Genomic DNA, 18,048 nt, shown 5'->3' with positions numbered 1-18,048 from the left:
TTTTGATCACTCAGGTTTCGTGAGTGAGTGACGGTGTCAAATGGGAGGCTTTTGGCAGGGAAAGTGAACGAGACGGAGACACATGTGGTGGCAGCGCAGGACGGAAGCAGGGACTACACCCCACCATGGCGGAGGTGAAGGCCTTGGAGAAGAAGACCTTGAAGATGACAGAATTGGTAAGATTGGAACAAATTATGGGATTGTACCTTCAGCAGCGAAACCTGCACAACTTAAACATTTACGGAAGGCACCTCACAGTTCAGGGTATGGCAAATATTTTCATTGATTTTTTTACATTATATTAGGGAAGATAATTTTAGTGTTATTTTTTAAAAGTTTTATTAGTTTAAAATTATATGCATCTTTTTTAAACCTTAAAATCATATGTCTATCTGATTGCCTATTATATATTAAATTGCGGTGATATTTTGAAAGGGAACTATTTTACAATAGTTTTGCTTGCATTTTCAATAGATGATGCATAAAATGGCACTTTTTGGGGATTTTTAAATCTGGATACAGTTATGTTATTAGTATGAAGCTAAGTCATTACCTAAATTCTAACCTGCAATTTAAAGTAGGAATAAATTGTGGAAAGAGCTTGGTGATTAAACAAGAAGAAGAAAACAACTCCACGTTCTTTTGCTTGGTGGCGCTGACGTTGTCTCTTTCTCCGTGTCTCTCTCTTTCTTTCTCTCCCTCCATCTTTCTCTCTTTGTTGTACTCTACTGCACTCTCTCTCTCTCTCTCTAACTTCTTCTGAGCCTTTCCAATGGCTTCTACTAAGGTACGTTTTCTTCAATTTCTGTGAATTTTTCAAAATTCTAGCACATTCACACTGTCTTTTCTATAGATATATATGACTCTCAGTTCATGATGAATGGTGCAAAGTTTTAATCTTTTTTTTTGTTTCTTATATGTGGGTTTTGTGTGTTTCTGCTCTCAGGATGATAATCAAGGTTCACTCGGATCAAAGGGGTTTTGAAACGATGGTATGTATTACTATTTTGAGCTGTAAGTAGCTTCTGTTAGAGTTGAAATCTTGTTTAGTTATATGGGCTTGTAATTATCTTTATTGTTCTGATTATTTGAGGAGGAATTTGAGCTACTCGTTTGATTTTTGGACTATGTGAAAATTGTATTAGAAAATTGCGATGTGGGTGACTTTTAATTTAGCATTCACAATGTTAGTGTGTGCATTTTTACTGTTTGTAAAATGTATACTCTTGTGAAAACTGAAATCTTTGTTGTATTATGTAGGATTATGCTTTTTTTTTTACTTAAATCTCTAGATTAGTAATTTAAGATAGGAGCATGATGTCTTAGAAAGTGTGCGGCTTCTCTTTGCTTTACATATCATTTAGAAGAATTGAAGAAACATGGAAAACTAGGTTTTTTGCATTAAGGTTTCTTTTTTTTTTAATTTTTTTTATAACCTAAAGATGGGAAAACATTGGCACTAAAACGGTTTTATAATGTGTTGTTTGATATGCCATTTATTTCTATAGGGATTATGGCTAACACATAGGGAAGTGGGTGGGATCATGGTATTTAAAGATTAGAATTTGATATTTTTGCTTGATTGATATTTGATTTTAACTATTCGGTGCCGCTTCTGTCTTTTATGTTACACCATGATTCTTAAATTTTTTGTTTTGGAAGGAAATCTAAAACACAAACATCTCAATGTATCAACTAGCCTCCAAGTGTCTCTCTTAAAATTTTTTTCTTGTCATATTCAGCTCCACGTAAAGGAGACTGGACCTAAAATTTACTGTTCTGGATTTGCTTTGGTTTGATGATTTGAAGATATTGATGACATCCTTTATGCTTACAGTTCTGGATTGTCAGCTAAAATTACAAGGAACATTATTGGTACCAGATTGTTAATTTTAGAGGTTTTCATTCATGTAAGGAAGTAAAGTTTCTTTTTGACATTTTTTGGAGAATAACATTACTTATTTGGCATACCTTTCATGCTACACATTACTTATTAGTATAGCTGATGAGTTTTTAATCTTTTGAATTTGTCGTTTCATTTTAAGATACAAATGAATACTCTGTTGATTCAAATAAATACCAATTTACCTATGCGATTGAAGTAGGTGCGAGTCTTGCCCTGGCTGATGCTGGAATAATGATGTATGACCTTGTTGCATCAGTTTTTTTGCCCTGGCAAGGTGCTTCATCTAGCCATTCTGGAGTCGGTGCACATTCTAATGCCTCGGTAGCTCCTCTTGAAGTTTGTTCACCCTCAGATGATTCAAGGGAAAAAAATGTTGTTGATGAGTTTTTTCAGCCAGTCAAGGTAAAATACTTTCATGGCTTCCCCCCCCCTTTTTTTAAGTGTCAAGGTCAGGCAATGCATGTGTTGTTTTGGATTAATAAAAGGGGAGCAGGTTTGCATTTGGTAGTTTTTTGTGTTATTGGTAATTCTAATCTCTTTCTTTTTCCCTTCCTAATTTTCAGCCAACTTTGGGGCAGATAGTTAGACAGAAATTAAGTGAAGGAAGAAAGATAATTATATACTCCTTCTGATTTTCTTCTGTGAATTGATCTGTGTTTCACGCAGTTTTTTCTTGCTTTGGTCTTCTAGAAATTAGCGTCTCCTTTGATGGTAAAAGATTTCTATCTGGAGTGAACTGTTAACAATCCAGTTAGTAAGTAAAAATTCATCAATTCAATGCATTATAAATTAAATTGATATAAGAGATTAAGGTGTAAATGAAACCATTAAATTAAGGCTATTTATTGGTTTACTTTTAGGTTTAAGCTCGGTAGATTTTATATGTTGCTTTTCTTTTTTTGGTATATATTGATAGATGGTGCAGATACTTCTATTCTTTTTCTCGTGAAAACTTGAATAAGTTGGTTACATTCATATCTTTGTGCAACATAAGTAGTGAAAAAACGGAATTAAGATGTTTGATGACGTGGGGAACATTTCTTATAAGTTTGAGTTGTTACATGTGGTTTTGATCAATGTTTACTGACTTTTATCACCATCTTGCAATTGCTAGCTGAACTTGCTCAGTTTGTATTTCATCCTGGTGTTGATATTAAGTTGGCACAAACTAAAATTTCTTGCAACTGTAATGCCTCTATTTTGGTTGCTGCGTTTTGCAAAATAATTTACACTTTTAAGCTTGGATTATTTATGCAGAAGAGAGTACTTGTTGCATTAGAAGAAGCTGGGGTATTCACTTTTGGTGGTTTGGTTAAGGACAAGGTATGTGAATATGCACCAGTTGTTACACCATAAAATGTATTCACTTCGCTGCATGTTACTTTAGTGTTCCTTTTAAGAGTTTTTTAATGTCTCTTTATATCTTCTTGATCATTATTGGTACTGGAACAATCAAGAAAAGGGATTAACTTAGGTGTTGAAAAGTAAAATTGTATCAAAGACTCTTGAATGCGCATATCATGAATACGGTAAATATCCACTGCTTGCCAGCTACTTTTTCTTCTGTGCTTAATGATAACCTTTATGATACCTATATGCAGGTTCTCTTCTGTAGCACATGTTATCACCTAATTATTACCTACATGTTATCACCTACTAGTGGAAGCATCATAAGTGACATGGTTAGAGGAGACTCAGCCGCCAGAGAACTTGATGGTTAAGAAAGGGCAGTGCATGGGCCCTACTATAAGAAGATGTTGACGACGGAGATAAATATAACTAGTTTGCAAAGTTTTTGTTTTTTTTTTTTTTTGCAGGACTGTGTGTTTGGTTTCAAATAGAGCTTGTAATGATTTGTACGATCTAAGGGAAGGAAGTTTCATAGGGCTAGAGGGAACAATAAAGGACTTAGGGTTTAAGTTCTATTGTTTCTGTATTTTTTTTCAGTTTTTAGTTTTGGAATTTGAATTTGAGATTTATTGTATTTGAGTATTATTTTTTTAATGTATAAAACAATTATAGTAAAAATCATGTCACTAATTATTGTTTAATTTGTCTTGTAATAAAATTGCATACTATATTTGTAGGTTTGGTAATAAAAAAGGACTGAAAATTTATATTTTGCAGCGATAAAGGTAAAAATAAGAAAAAGGATTTTTTTTAATTTTATAAGGTTATTGCCACGCTTTTAAAGTGTGGCTATATCATTAGCTATTGCCACGCTTTAAAAGCGTGGCTGTATCTTGCTATCGCCACACTTCAAAAGCGTGGCCATATCTCTCTCTATCGCCACGCTTTGAAAGCGTGACCATATCTCTCTCTGTGGCCACGTTTCAAAAGAGTGGCCGTATCTCTCACATACGGCCACGCTTTTAAGCGTGGCAATCTATAAAAAGCGTGGCAAAAAAAGTGTGGCGATAGGTCACCAAAAGCGTGGTGATAGAGCAACCACCACACTTGCAAACGTCACCCTTTCAAAAACGTAGCGATAGCTCAAAAAGCGTGGTAATAGAGTTGTTTTCTTGTAGTATTTTTTACTGTGATCTTATCTTAGATTTGTATGAGGCTATATGTCCTATATTTGTTGTTTGGATGTATTTAGTACGATTGAGGCCATTTTGGATATTGAACTCACTAACCTATATGGCCAACCCTTGCATTCACCACTGTAAACCCTTTTTTGAGCCTTTAAATCCCTTTTTTGTTCTTATTCTAAGCACATTATTCTCCCTAAAGCGAAAAACCATTGATGTCCTTGGATTACTCTTTGATTAGCTTAGGTGGAGTAGTGTGTGTACTCTAATTGTGGGGGAAGATTGTTGGAAAACGTTGGTGATAAGCTTTTTTGGGATTTTCATTGAGGAAATTTGGATAATAGGGTAATACTCGTGCATTCATTGTTCAAGACATATGCATCTTCTCTTGTTGACAAAAACAAGGAATTGTTTATAAAAAAAAATCAATCAAATCAAGTTTTGTGCATAAAAGTATATGAAAAAAAAAGTGAATAAAAGATGCATATGTGTGTGTTTTGGAAAGAAAATACATGAGTAAATGTGAGATAGGAGATAAATGGGTAGTTAGGTTGTTTTGTTATGTGTACATAGGATGATATAGGATTAGGTGGACACTTGAGCTAATCAAAGATCTAATTCACTAAGTCCACTTAACCATATTGATCCTACCTTAACCCTAGCCCCATTACAACCCTCCAAAGACCTCATGATATTTGTTTTTCATGTATCAAATATTAATTGATTGTTAGATGACTCGCAAATCTTCAAAAAGCATGATTAAAGGAGAATTGAGTGATTAAACCCTAAACACTGAGCGAATAGAGAGAATACACATCCGGTGAGGGGTTCGATCGCTCAATTCTATGTTTTTGTCCCTCATATTGTATCTTCTTGCAAGTTGTTTGGTTGCTAGTTTGAAAATTTCAATTCAATTCTTTGGACATTGATCATAGTGCATTAATTCTTTGCCTTGGCCCTAAGGCTTGTTTTGGATTGATTGGAATCTCTTGTTTGTTTTGTGCCAAACTCAATAGGAACCATAGTATAGATAAAGATAGATAGTGTTTTGCATAGTTGCATGCACATAGTTGCATTGAATAATTTGCTTGCCTTTTACCCTTTTCCTTTGATTGTGAGTAGCATGAGGGCATGCTATTGTTTAAGTGTGGGGGAATTGATGAATCCATATATTTTGGTTTGATTTGAGTGGATTTCATCATATAAACCCACATTTATTCACCTAAATAGCATGCTTTTGTGTTTTCTCTCTAGATTGTGCCTAAATGTAAAAACATGCGTTTTTGAGCTTAAATTAGTGATTTTAATCACACTTTTATGCCATTCGATGCCATGACATGTTTGTTGAGTGATTTTAGGTCCTAAAGGTAAGTTTGGCAAGGCAAAAGTGGAAGGAAGCATGTACAAAGGGAGAAAACATGAAGAAAATAAAGGAGAAGCACACAGCCATGTGTGCGTGCACACAACTCCCTGTGCGTACGCACATGTACCAGCACGTGCCTCCATTAAAAAGTCACATGGACTCGCATTTTGGGGCTCTTGTGGCCCATTTTTGAAGGCTTGGATGCTGAAATCAAAGGCTATATGAAGGAGCAACAACACATAACAAAGGGAGCAAACTCAGATTAGGAAAACACATAGTAGGAGTAGGAGTAGAGTAATATAGAAAAATTCTCTCTTAGGGTTTTAATTAGGATTTGTAGAATTTTATAATTCAAGTTTTGCTTTTGGATTTTGCTATTTCATTGTAAGTATTTCTTTAATTCCTCTTTTATTATACTACTTGTTCTACATTTTCTTGCACTTTAATTTCCTTTGTCAATATATCCGTAGTTTTGTAATTTTGAATTTCTAGTTGGTTAATTGATGTTTAATTGTTTTTTATATGTTCATTGAATTGCTTTTGTTCATTTTGATCATTTGGTTGTTCATAGCTTTCATTAATTTACCAATTTTGCCATGTTTTACGTTTATGCCCATTATGTGTTTGATGAAATGCCAATTTTGATTATGAGGTAATTTCCACCCCTTGCTTGGGGAAAATGAGGGTATGGATTACTAGAGCCATAATGTCCAACATTTAGTGATAATTCTTGGGTTGTTAGTTGTTATTGTTTCCACTAACGCTAGCTTTTTACCAATTAATTTGGTAAGTTAGTTAGGATTTGTGGATTAATAACAATTATGCTCACTTGACTTATCCTTCGATGTTAAAGGTTGACTTAGTGAGATTAATCCATCACAATTATCATAGTTGTGGTTATGGCAAGGAAGGGATTCCATAACTCATCCCAAGTCAAGGTTCTATTTATGTTTTAAACCACTTTTTCATCAATTTTGAGTCTTACTTGTTTATAATACATACATAGTTCTTTTGTTCTTTCATTAGTTTATTAATTGCAAATTTTGTCTTGTTCTTTTATTTCTTGATTATTTGTTTCTTTGTTGAGAAAACCCATTGCTTTCTTGCAACCAAAAATTGCCTGCACTCATTGGCATTAGTTCCTAGGGAAGACGACCCGGGAGTCTAAATACTCTCGGTTTATATTTGATTTGAATTGTGACAATATCTTGGATAAAATTTTGATTAAGATCAATTGTTGGATCGGAGCTATACTTACAAAAAAAATATATTTTGTGAAAAATCCAAAACCACCTTTGGTCTTCTCATCACTTGTGAAACTATCCAAGATGCCTTGGCATCAACAAGTAGTGGAAGAGGAGGGAAGAGAAAAAAAATAAAAAAGATGTGATATGAAAAGATATGAGTGGAATTTATGAGATTTGGTATGAAATTGAACCCCTTGGTGGCGCTAAATGCCCAAGTGAGAGTGATCTGCCCCCTTGTGGCGTGAAACACCACTGTTGGCATTAAACGCCGGACGCCCTTTTTTTTTAGCACCCCTGGCGCTAAACACCAGGGCTGGCATTTAGTGTCCCATGGGGGGTGCTAAAACATGAAGGAAATACCCAAAATGGGTGTTAAACACCCAAAATGCTCCCTCTCTAGCGCTAAACGCCCTCCTTGGCATTTAGTGACCCCAGAATGTCTTCTCCAGAGTGCTTTGTTCTTCTGTCTGAATATTTCTGTCCCTATTCTAAGTGCTGTACATGCTCAAAAGCATTAGAAAACCTAGGAAAACTCTAAAGAAGAAAAGAAAAATGGAATAAAATAAAACTAAAATAAAATTGAAATAAAATAAAAATAAACATAAGGATAATTATGGTTGAGTTGCCTCCCAAGAAGCGCTTCTTTACTGTCATTAGCTTGACATTCATATCTGCTATGTCAGCAGATGGGTGGATCTTTGGCGATCAATCTCATCCCCAAGATAATGTTTTTCCCGTTGGCCATTTGTAAAACACTGTCAAATCATAATTAAATAAATAATAAATTAAATATGAGAAAAATGGTTAGAAAAATTTAGAATCATAATTTGGAAATTTAAATATATTGTTTGGACTCAGTGATTTTTTTGAGTCAGAAAACATAGTTTTCTGCGTGAAAACGCACAATGGAATTTGACCGGCAGTACCGGCTATGATATGTCCGGTACTGCTGATAAACCTCGTTTTTAGGGTTTATCATGTATAGAATTTAAGGGTTTTATCAATGATATTCCACACTTATTCAGATAAAACTGCATGATTTTTTGTTCCCTTCCCAACTTTGCTTCATAGATGAAAACATGCTTTTTTGGCATCAAAATTGATATATTGTAATCCTCCTCTATTACCATTCGATGCCTTGATCCGTTTGTTAAGTGGTTTCAGAAGTTACAGGGCAAAAATGGCTGAGAGGAGTTAAGGAAGCATGCATGAATGGAAGGAGCATGGAATAAAGCAAATTTTGGAACTTGGGCAACTGCAGCTGAGAAAAAATAATTTATGACTGAGAGATATTATAAAGTTGGAATTTATGATTTAGAAGGTAAAAAATATTTAAAGCGCGATTTAAAACGCTAATCTTAAAGGATTTGGCCCAAAGATAGGCCAACAAGCTAAACCAAGTAAACCGGGCCTAAGTGGACCCAAGATCCAATATATATATATAGCCTTATTAAGGCCATTCATCAGCCACAACCCCCATTTTTGTGTGATTCACGTTGAAGAGAAGAGAGGGAAGAAGAGAGAAATCCTAACCTTCTTTGAAACTTCAAATTACCATAACTTTCTCTCCGAAGCTCCGATTGACGAGCCGTTTGTAGTCACGCGTCGCTCTCCTCATCCTCTGCATTTCTATGTAAGTATTGCATTCAGAAAATCTAAAATCTCTTCCCAGTTTTCAAAATTTCCCATTGTTATGCATTTTTGGATAGTTAGTGTTGAAATCTTGTGATTTTGGTTGTTTAGGGATACTCTAACATGGATTCTTAGTGGGTTCTATCCTTATTTCGTATGAGCTAAGGTAAGAAATTCTCAAACCCTTGTAGTTTATCAAATTTTATGAATCCTAGATTAATGTATGTATGTGAAATTGGTTATGTTAGTGTTGTTGCGTGTATTTGGAGCACTTGAAACAAGGTGTTAGTAGCTAAAGCTTATTGGTGATGATTGGGAGCCTTGGAAGCTTAAGTTATGATGTATTGTGTAAATCGTTGGTATTAATATGTATAATTGATATGTTGTGAAAATTAATGATTAGATTAAGAATTTTGTTCATATGCATGTTTGGTGTGTTGAAAAATTTGATGAATTGGATAATCATTATTGGTTTGTTGGAATATGCATTGAAATTGTGAATTTAGGCCAGAGGCCTTGAATTTTGGGCTGGAGGCCAGGAAAAGGTAAGGACGGAAATTAATGATTGAATTGTGTGATAATGTATGAGATTGAATGAAGAATTAGTATGGAGTGTATGAGAATTTGATTGATTAATGAAATAGTGAAAAATGAAATTTTTGAAATGTGGAATGGATGTATTTGAGTTGAAATGTATAGATGGAGTAGGTTTGGATTTTGTTGTGTGTGAATATATTACTTGAGTTGGTTTGGGTTCATTTAGTTGGTTAAAAATGATTGAGGTTTGTGAATCATTGAAAAATTGGTAAACGTGTGTTTTTGGTAAAAATAGATTTTTGGCCAACTTTGGTGGGTCGTAACTCATCCCTCGGAGTTGGAAAGCTTTCAAAATTAGACTTTTTATGAGAATTCATTTATTGATCTTTCCAACGGTTCAATAATGGTTGAAAATGGAATTTTGTGAACAAAGTTATGAGGTTTTGAAAATTGGACTGAAAAACTGATTTTTGCAACATATCAGATTTTCTGTTTTCTGATATGGATGCGTATGCGGTCTTTGACATGCATATGCAGGCATTGGCCTCTGCCAAGTGCCTTTGCGTATGCGGACACTGCATACGCGGAATGGTCCAAAATTGGGGTCATGTGTACGCGACACCATGCATGCATACACGACTTACTAAATTTTCACCTTATGCGTACATGGACCTTTACATGCATACGCGGACAACCCAGTTTCAACTTGTGCATACGCACACTATATGTATGCATACGCACACTCCCAAAATTTGGAAAAATGTGATTTTATGGCTTTTAACCATTCTTTTGGTCTCCTAAACCTTTATAAACTTCGATACGAGTCTAAAGTCGGTGGGATTGAGGATGGAAGAGTTAGGGATAAAGCCAAATGAGTTGAATTAATAAAATTGAGAGAAATGAACAAGATGTTTAGTGAGCAATGATGATGATTATGAGATTGTTAATGAGAATGATTATGATTATGAGATTTTTAATGAGAATGATGATGATTATGAGATTGATAATGAGAATGATGATGAGAATGATAATGATTATGAGATTGATATTGAATATGATCCTAATTATGATACACCTGCCTCGGTAGATGTAATGGCATTGATCCACTTGCTCTGGGATTGGTTTGAGTCTCCCGAGATAGATGCAGTGGTTAGCCCCTACTTGCTCCCAGTTGAGAATGATTTGAGATTTGAGAAATTATCTATGTTTCGAATTTTCTTGGGTAGATGCAGTGGGTCGACTCCACTTGCTAGCTTGGGGATGCGCGCTCGCAGGGACTGTCCAATGGTTAGCTACCAAGACATGTCGAGTTGGCTATATAACCGACAGGTGATATCATCAGCCATAGGGCAGACATACATCATTTTCATATGTTTGATTTGTTTGGGTTTGATTATTTGTATTTGGTTTGCCTAATTGAATATGCCATACTATGTGATTATGTGCTATTTGCCTTACTTGAATCTACTTGTGTATTACTTGTCTGCATTGCTTGTGTTTTTACAATTGAGAGGTCCCTCATGCTGGTGTCGGTTGACGCTGAGGGCTGTCCTTGTTGAAATGAAATGATGAAATGATTGATTAACAATAATGAATATTGAATGAGATGATTTGAGTTCCCTGGGTAGACACAGTGAAATAATTTCACTTGCTCCAGGTGAAGATATGAGGCAATGATACAGAATTACTGAGATAAAATAGCTGATGATGGTTCTGCTTATGATTCTGGTTCTGTTATGTTAGAGAGTTGGAAAGTTGGGAAAGACGAGAAAGATGAATTAGATTTAGTATTCCCTTATGATAGTTGCCTATTTATGGATTAGTGAGAACCTAGGATGAATATTTAATGAAAGAAAGCCTAGGATGCTTAGTGAGTTTCTATTATAGTGCATTGTATTTATTTGGCACTTTTACCGTACAGAGAACCCATGGGTTGGGGGTTCTCATTCCATATTGATGACATGTCATCATGTCATGTTTTTCTATGCTTTTTCATACAAGAAATTGATGATTAGTGCTTAAATATTAAATGCTTTTGTACTTAAATAGTATATTTCTTTGATCTTTTGATTTTATAAACTTTGTAGGATATAAGAAGAAAAAGAAGCAAAAAAGCAAAAAATAAGCTAAAAAGGAGAAAAGGGAAATTCTGGGGCACATTTTGGAGTTTAGGCACACTTTGGAGCCTTAGGCCACGCTTTTAAAAGCATGGCCCATGAGTAAATCAAGGAAGCGTGCTCTATTTGACAATCAGCGTTCATTTGCACAAGAACGCTACGTTCACTAAGCCAGCGTTTTCGGGCAAGTTAAAATTTGGAGGCAAAGTTTTGCAAACGACGCGCACGCGTGATTGAGGTGCATGCGTCGATGGTGCACCCAGGAGAAAGCACGTGCACGCGTCACTAGCGCTGAAGCATGGAATTGAAATTTTGCTACCCACGCACACGTGTACATGACGTGGACGCATGGGCAGCGCTCATTAAGCAAACGTAGCGCTCATTAAGAGAATGCTGTAAAAGGACGTGTACGCATGGGTGACGCGTACGCGTTGATGGGCTTAAATGCAAAAGCACGCGCAAGCGTGAGGGACGCGTACGCGTGGGTGCCCGAACGCTCCATTCTCTAAATGAACGCTACGCTCACCTGGAAGCTGCAACTCTGGCTCAATTAATTCCAATTCAATCCCATTGAAGCCCCAAAGCAAGCAGAGTCCAATTGACATCACTCAAAGGCACAAGGATCATCTAGAATAGGAATTTTGCATTTAATTGTAATTTGTTTTCAATCTAAATTTCATTTAGTAGTTTAGGAAGCCTATATAAAGGCATCAGTTTCATTTTAGAAGAGAGGACACACAGTAGGAGTAGGAGTAGAATAGGAGGCTCAGGCTGGAGGATTAGAGACTCCAGATCTCTCTTGGAGGATTAGAGACTCCAGAGAGCTTAGCATAGTTAATACACTTTTATTTTTTTGCACTATTACATTTCAGTATTCAATTTGGCTTCTGAAATTTTAGTTTCTGATAATTCTCTTCTGCAAATTTACTTTTTGCAACTTTACATTTGAATTTGCTGTGATCTGAATTTACTTTTCATGCAATTTTAATCTTCTGCAATTGTTTTGAGTTCTAATTTACTGTTTTCTTTAATTTTCCTACACCCAATTCCCTTTACATTTGATGCAATTTACATTTCTTACTCTTTAAGCTTCTACTGATTTACATTCTGCAATTTATAATTCTTGCAATTCACTCTCTGTTAGTTTAATTTCATTCAATTCATCACGGTTAGCTTGACTAAACTAATCACCTCACTAAAGTTGCTTGATCCATCAATCCCTGTGGGATCGACCTCACTCTTGTGAGTTATTACTATTTGATGCGACACGGTACACTTGCCGGTGAGTTTGTGTGGAATCGATTTTCCCTCATCAAGTTTTTGGCGCCGTTGCCGGGGATTGATATAGATCGACAATGATTAAGTGGGTGAGAAGTCTAGATTAAGCATTTTCTTTATTTTTGTCCTTTAAATTTTCTGTTTTAAACTGATACCATGGTGTTTGAGTTATTGCCTCACTAAGAAATTCTTCTCTGTGACATGAATTTCAATTTTCATTGGTGATGTGTTTTACAAAATTCAAATGGAGTTCAACTCATCTTGTGATCAAACAAATTTTATGGGTATTACCCACCATCACCAAGAAATCACAGATTCTAATGGTGGCTGGAAATATCACCAAGAAATCACAGATTCTGAGCACTCCAATTAATAGAGATATGCTTCAGAGCCACAAGACGAGCAAGATAAATTCATGGGATATTACCCAACACCACAAAATGATTCATATGGTGGCTGGGAGTATCACCAAGAATTAACAGATTCTGAGTAACCCAATCAATGGGGATATGCTTCAGAAAATGATCAAGACAATTTCATGAGATATTGCCCACCACCTCAAGATGATTTAGGTCATTATCCTCATGGTGACTGGAAATATCAACAAAGAATAAGGGAGTATGAACAATCAAGTGAAATGAACTATTTCCCAGAGCCACAAAGTGACTCATATTGTTATGACACTAACATAAACTATGGCTGGGAAGGGAATTGTAATGATTCACATTCTAATCATTCAAAGACATTATCACTTGACTATGCTGTCAATAGATACATGGAAGATTGCTCCTCTATGCCACAAAATAATCCACACTGTGATGAATTCAACAATCACTCAAGTTGTGGGTGGGAGGATCAAAATCAAACAGCATTCAATAGTTCATACTCCACTCATCAAGAGACATCATCACTGGAGTGTACTTTCAATAAATTCATGCAAAATTGTCCCCCAAGGCCAAAAGATGATCCACACTGTGATGAATTCAAAAATTCTTCAAGTTGTGCTTGGGAGGATCAAAATCAGAGAGCACTCAATGTGTCATACTCCATTAATCAAGAGCCATCATCACTTAAGCAAACTTTCAATTCATTCATGCAAAATTGCCCAACCTCACCTCACAGTTCCTCATTTGAAAATTCTTCATCATTTGACTATACCTCAGCACAAGAATCTTTCCATACTTCTCAAAATAACTTCACCTCAATGTCCACATATCAAGAAACTCATTCTCAGCCTTCATCCCTTGAGCTAACATTTGAACAATACCTACAAACATCCATAGACTCTTGGAAAGAACAAGAAACCCTATGCAATAAGATGGATGGATATTTAGAGCAAGCAAGGAAAAATAAAGAACTGCTAAGCAAGGAAGATGAAAACCAATTGGTGGATGTGAAGGAGAAAATAGAAGAACAAGATGAAGAGGCCCCTGTGTCAAATGAAACCTCAATGGAGGATGAGGTGGTGGAGTTATTTGAACCTGAGACTACATATCTACAGAAGCCACTTGAGATGACAAAAGAACATGAAAACTCACAACCCTCACAAACTTCCCTGAACCAAAGATCCTCAGCACTTGAATCCGTGATTGAAAGATATGAAGAGGAGAAGAAGAAATCTTGGGAAGATCAACAAACCTCCTCCATAAAAGTGCTATTAAATCAGATGTTGAGTGAAAAGGAGGAAGTGGAGGAACAAGAAAGTAAGGAAGACAATCAAGGAAGTCGAAACTCAAGTGAAGTAGAGAATTACATAGATGAAGGGCTCATTAAACCACCAATGCAAAAAGCTCTTGATGAAGAGAAAACTCCAATAATCACACAGCAACCATGTATTGAAATCCAAGAAGTGAAGGCAACTAACAAGAGCACCGAAAAGGGGATTGTGACCAAGATACCAAGGACAATATTCAAGAAAGGGTCAACTGCAAACAATCCTACCCCTGATCCAGCAAGCAAGCTCAATCAAGCCATTAACAAAAGGAAGCTTGTTGAGGAGAGACCAAGACAGGGGACAATAGCTGAATCTTCTCCCCCCTTGAGGTCATTCCTCTTAACAAACTGGAAGAAGAGGAAGAAAGTGAAGAACAACATGTCAAGCTGATGACACTAAAAGAGCACTTGTTGGGAGGCAACCCAACCTTAGGTAACATTTCATTCCTCTGGTTTGTTCATTTTCTTTCCTTGCTTTGTTTATTTTCAATAAATTGGCATATGATTACATTCTAAGTTTGGTGTTTCCATGCAACAATTTGTTTTCAATCCCCCTGGATGATTGCATCAATTCTAATTAAAAGTGTCACACTAAGATTCTAAGTTTGGTGTGCCACTTATTTTTCTATGCAAGTTATTCAGCGACACCACTTGTCTGCATAATCATAATGCCACTGCAAAGTTATCTTTCTTTTGGTTTAACAATTTTATTATTATCTTTGTTCTAGTCATTTCTTTGTTTTTAATGCTTTCTTTTATTTTTGCTCCTTAACTATTTTTGTTAATACCTCACCAAGAATTCCTCATTCATGACAGATCCTTCGCTTGGTGATTGTATTTAACATATAACAGTTTTATTTGCTTAGTTTTAGTTCAAATAAATTGACATATGATTGCATTCTAAGTTTGGTGTTGCTATGCAAAAAAATTTGCTTCCAATCTTTACTGGATACCTACATCAATTCCAAGTGGAAGTGTCACACTAAGTTTGGTGTGCCACTTATCTTTTATGCAATATATCATGCACACCCTCTTATTTCTGCAATCACAATGTCTCTGTTTCTCTGTGCCTTCATTGTTATTATTCATTTTGCTTGCTTAAACACATGTACTACTAACATTTTATTGTGTAAGATACTCATGGTCTATTCTAGACCCCATCACCATTGTTTTAATTGTTGCTTGAGGATGAGCAAGCATTCTGAGTTTGGTATGGGAAGGGGGAAGAATAGGAGGAAAAGGACAACAGTAGAGAAGATGAATTACAAGGTGGTAAAGTTCCTTTTCCTCTTATCTGTTTCTAGCACTTTAAATTGCATGATTGTCTTCTATCTTCTCTGTATGCATGTGTGTTGTGAATAAGCATAGCTTGATTGCTAAATTGTAACATGTTGCTGTACCATTATGACTACCATCTTGAATTCTGTGAGTTCAAAAGCAATAAAGTATCATGATCATAAACAAATAAGGAATTAAAGAAGAACTTAGCATGTGCATACAAGTATTGGAAGGCTAGTATGATTAATTGATTGCTCAATTGCATTAGATTTTATTTAATTGAAGTTTTCATCTAGCACATTTTATGAAATTTTTGAAATCATGAAAACCTTGAAAAAGCAATTGCAAATTAAGGCAAGAAAAGCAAAAGGGAAAGAATGAGAAAGCTGAAGGCTCTGAGTACCAATAACAATTCAATTGTTAAGTACTTGTGGTATTTATGTATCAGGCAAAAAGCTTGAAAACAAAACACTTAGAGTCAAGGTTAGGCTCAAGTGCAAAAGTACTCCCTCAAAGCTCAAGGTTCTGAGCATCAATGATTAGAGAGTCAAGAAAAGAAACAAATGAGCTTAATGAATCCTCTAATTAAATGCTTGTGGTGCTTAAGTATCAAGTGGTAATACTTGAAAACAAAGTATTTAGAATCGTAGCTTTGTTATCAACCCATGGGGCAAAGCACACAAAAGGAGAAGCTAAAAAGAAAATCAAAAGCTTGTTTCAAGGAAGAAATATAAGGAAAAGATTTCATAAAATGAGCTAGATAGAAGCGTCAATCATTTACATTTCTTTTTGTGATTGTGGCGTGCATAGAATACTAGCCAAACATGAACATTGAGTTGCTATTCTTCTTACCTTGGATTGTCAATTTTTATTGCATGATTCTTTTGTTGCTTGGGGACAAGCAAGGTTTAAGTTTGGTGTTGTGATGACATGTCATCATGTCATGTTTTTCTATACTTTTTCATACAAGAAATTGATGATTAGCGCTTAAATATTGAATGCTTTTGTACTTAAATAGTATATTTCTTTGATCTTTTGATTTTATAAACTTTGTAGGAAATAAGAAGAAAAAGAAGCAAAAAAGCACAAAATAAACTAAAAAGGAGAAAAGAGAAATTCTGGGCATATTTTGGAGTTTAGGCACACTTTGGAGCCTTAGGCCATGCTTTTAAAAGCATGGCCCATGACTAAATCAAGGAAGCGTGCTCTGTTTAACAATCAGCGTTCATTTGCACAAAGAACGCTACGCTAACTAAGCCAGCGTTTTCGGGCAAGTTAAAATTTGGAGGCAAAGTTTTGCAAACGACGCGCACGCGTGCTTGACACGCACGCGTCGATGGTGCACCCAGGACAAAGCACGTGCACGCGTCGCTGGCGCTGAAGCATGGAATTGAGATTTTGATACCCACGCGCACACGTACATGATGCGCACGCTTGGGGCAGCGCTCATTAAGCAAACGCAGTGCTCATTTAGAGAACGCTGCAAATGATGCGTACACGTGGGTGACGCGTACGCGTCGATGGGCTAAAATGCAAAAGCACGCGCAAGCGTGAGGGACGCGTACGCGTGGGTGCCCGAATGTTCCGTTCTCTAAATGAACGCTACGCTCTCCTGGAAGCTGCAACTCTGGCTCAATTAATTCCAATTCAAGCCCATTGAAGCCCCAAAGCAAGCAGAGTCCAATTGACATCACTCAAAGGCACAAGGATCATCTAGAATAGAAAATTTGCATTTAATTGTAATTTGTTTTCAATCTGAATTTCATTTATTAGTTTAGGAAGCCTATATAAAGGCATCAGTTTCATTTGAGAAGAGAGGACGCACAGTAGGAGTAGGAGTAGAATAGGAGGCTTAGGCTGAAGGATTAGAGACTCCAGATCTCTCTTGGAGGATTAGAGACTCCAGAGAGCTTAGCATAGTTGATACACTCTTTGTTTTTTTGCACTATTACATTTCAGTATTCAATTTGTCTTATGAAATTTTAGTTTCTGATAATTCTCTTATGCAAATTTAGTTTCTGCAACTTTACATTTGAATTTGCTGTGATCTGAATTTACTTTTCATGCAATTTTAATCTTCTGCAATTGCTTTGAGTTCTGATTTATTGCTTCCTTTAATTTCTCTGCACCCAATTCCCTTTATATTTGATGCAATTTACATTTCTTGCTCTTTAAGCTTCTGCTGATTTACATTTTGCAATTTATAATTCTTGCAATTCACTCTCTATTAGTTTAATTTCATTCAATTCACCACTGTTAGCTTGATTAAACTAATCACCTCACTAAAGTTACTTGATCCATCAATTCCTGTGGGATCGACCTCACTCTTGTGAGTTATTACTACTTGATGCGACCCGGTACACTTGCCGGTGAGTTTGTGTGGAATCGATTTTCCCTCATCACATATATATCTCTTGTTTTTCATATACAGGTCCTGGAGCTA

The 18,048-nt window shown here is 35.9% G+C and overlaps 1 long non-coding RNA gene across 1 annotated transcript; it reads left to right on the top strand.

Annotated features, from left to right (window-relative positions):
• Nucleotides 2,671-3,829, top strand: LOC110265948. The gene is made up of 2 exons (XR_002352643.1): nucleotides 2,671-3,229; nucleotides 3,508-3,829. It is a non-coding gene; the product is annotated as an uncharacterized LOC110265948 (long non-coding RNA).

The sequence above is a fragment of the Arachis ipaensis genome, chromosome B08 (assembly GCF_000816755.2).
Source record: "Arachis ipaensis cultivar K30076 chromosome B08, Araip1.1, whole genome shotgun sequence".
Classification (NCBI taxonomy): Eukaryota; Viridiplantae; Streptophyta; class Magnoliopsida; order Fabales; family Fabaceae; genus Arachis; species Arachis ipaensis.
Note: the sequence above shows the minus strand (reverse complement) of the source record. Positions and strands in the feature narration are given on the sequence as shown.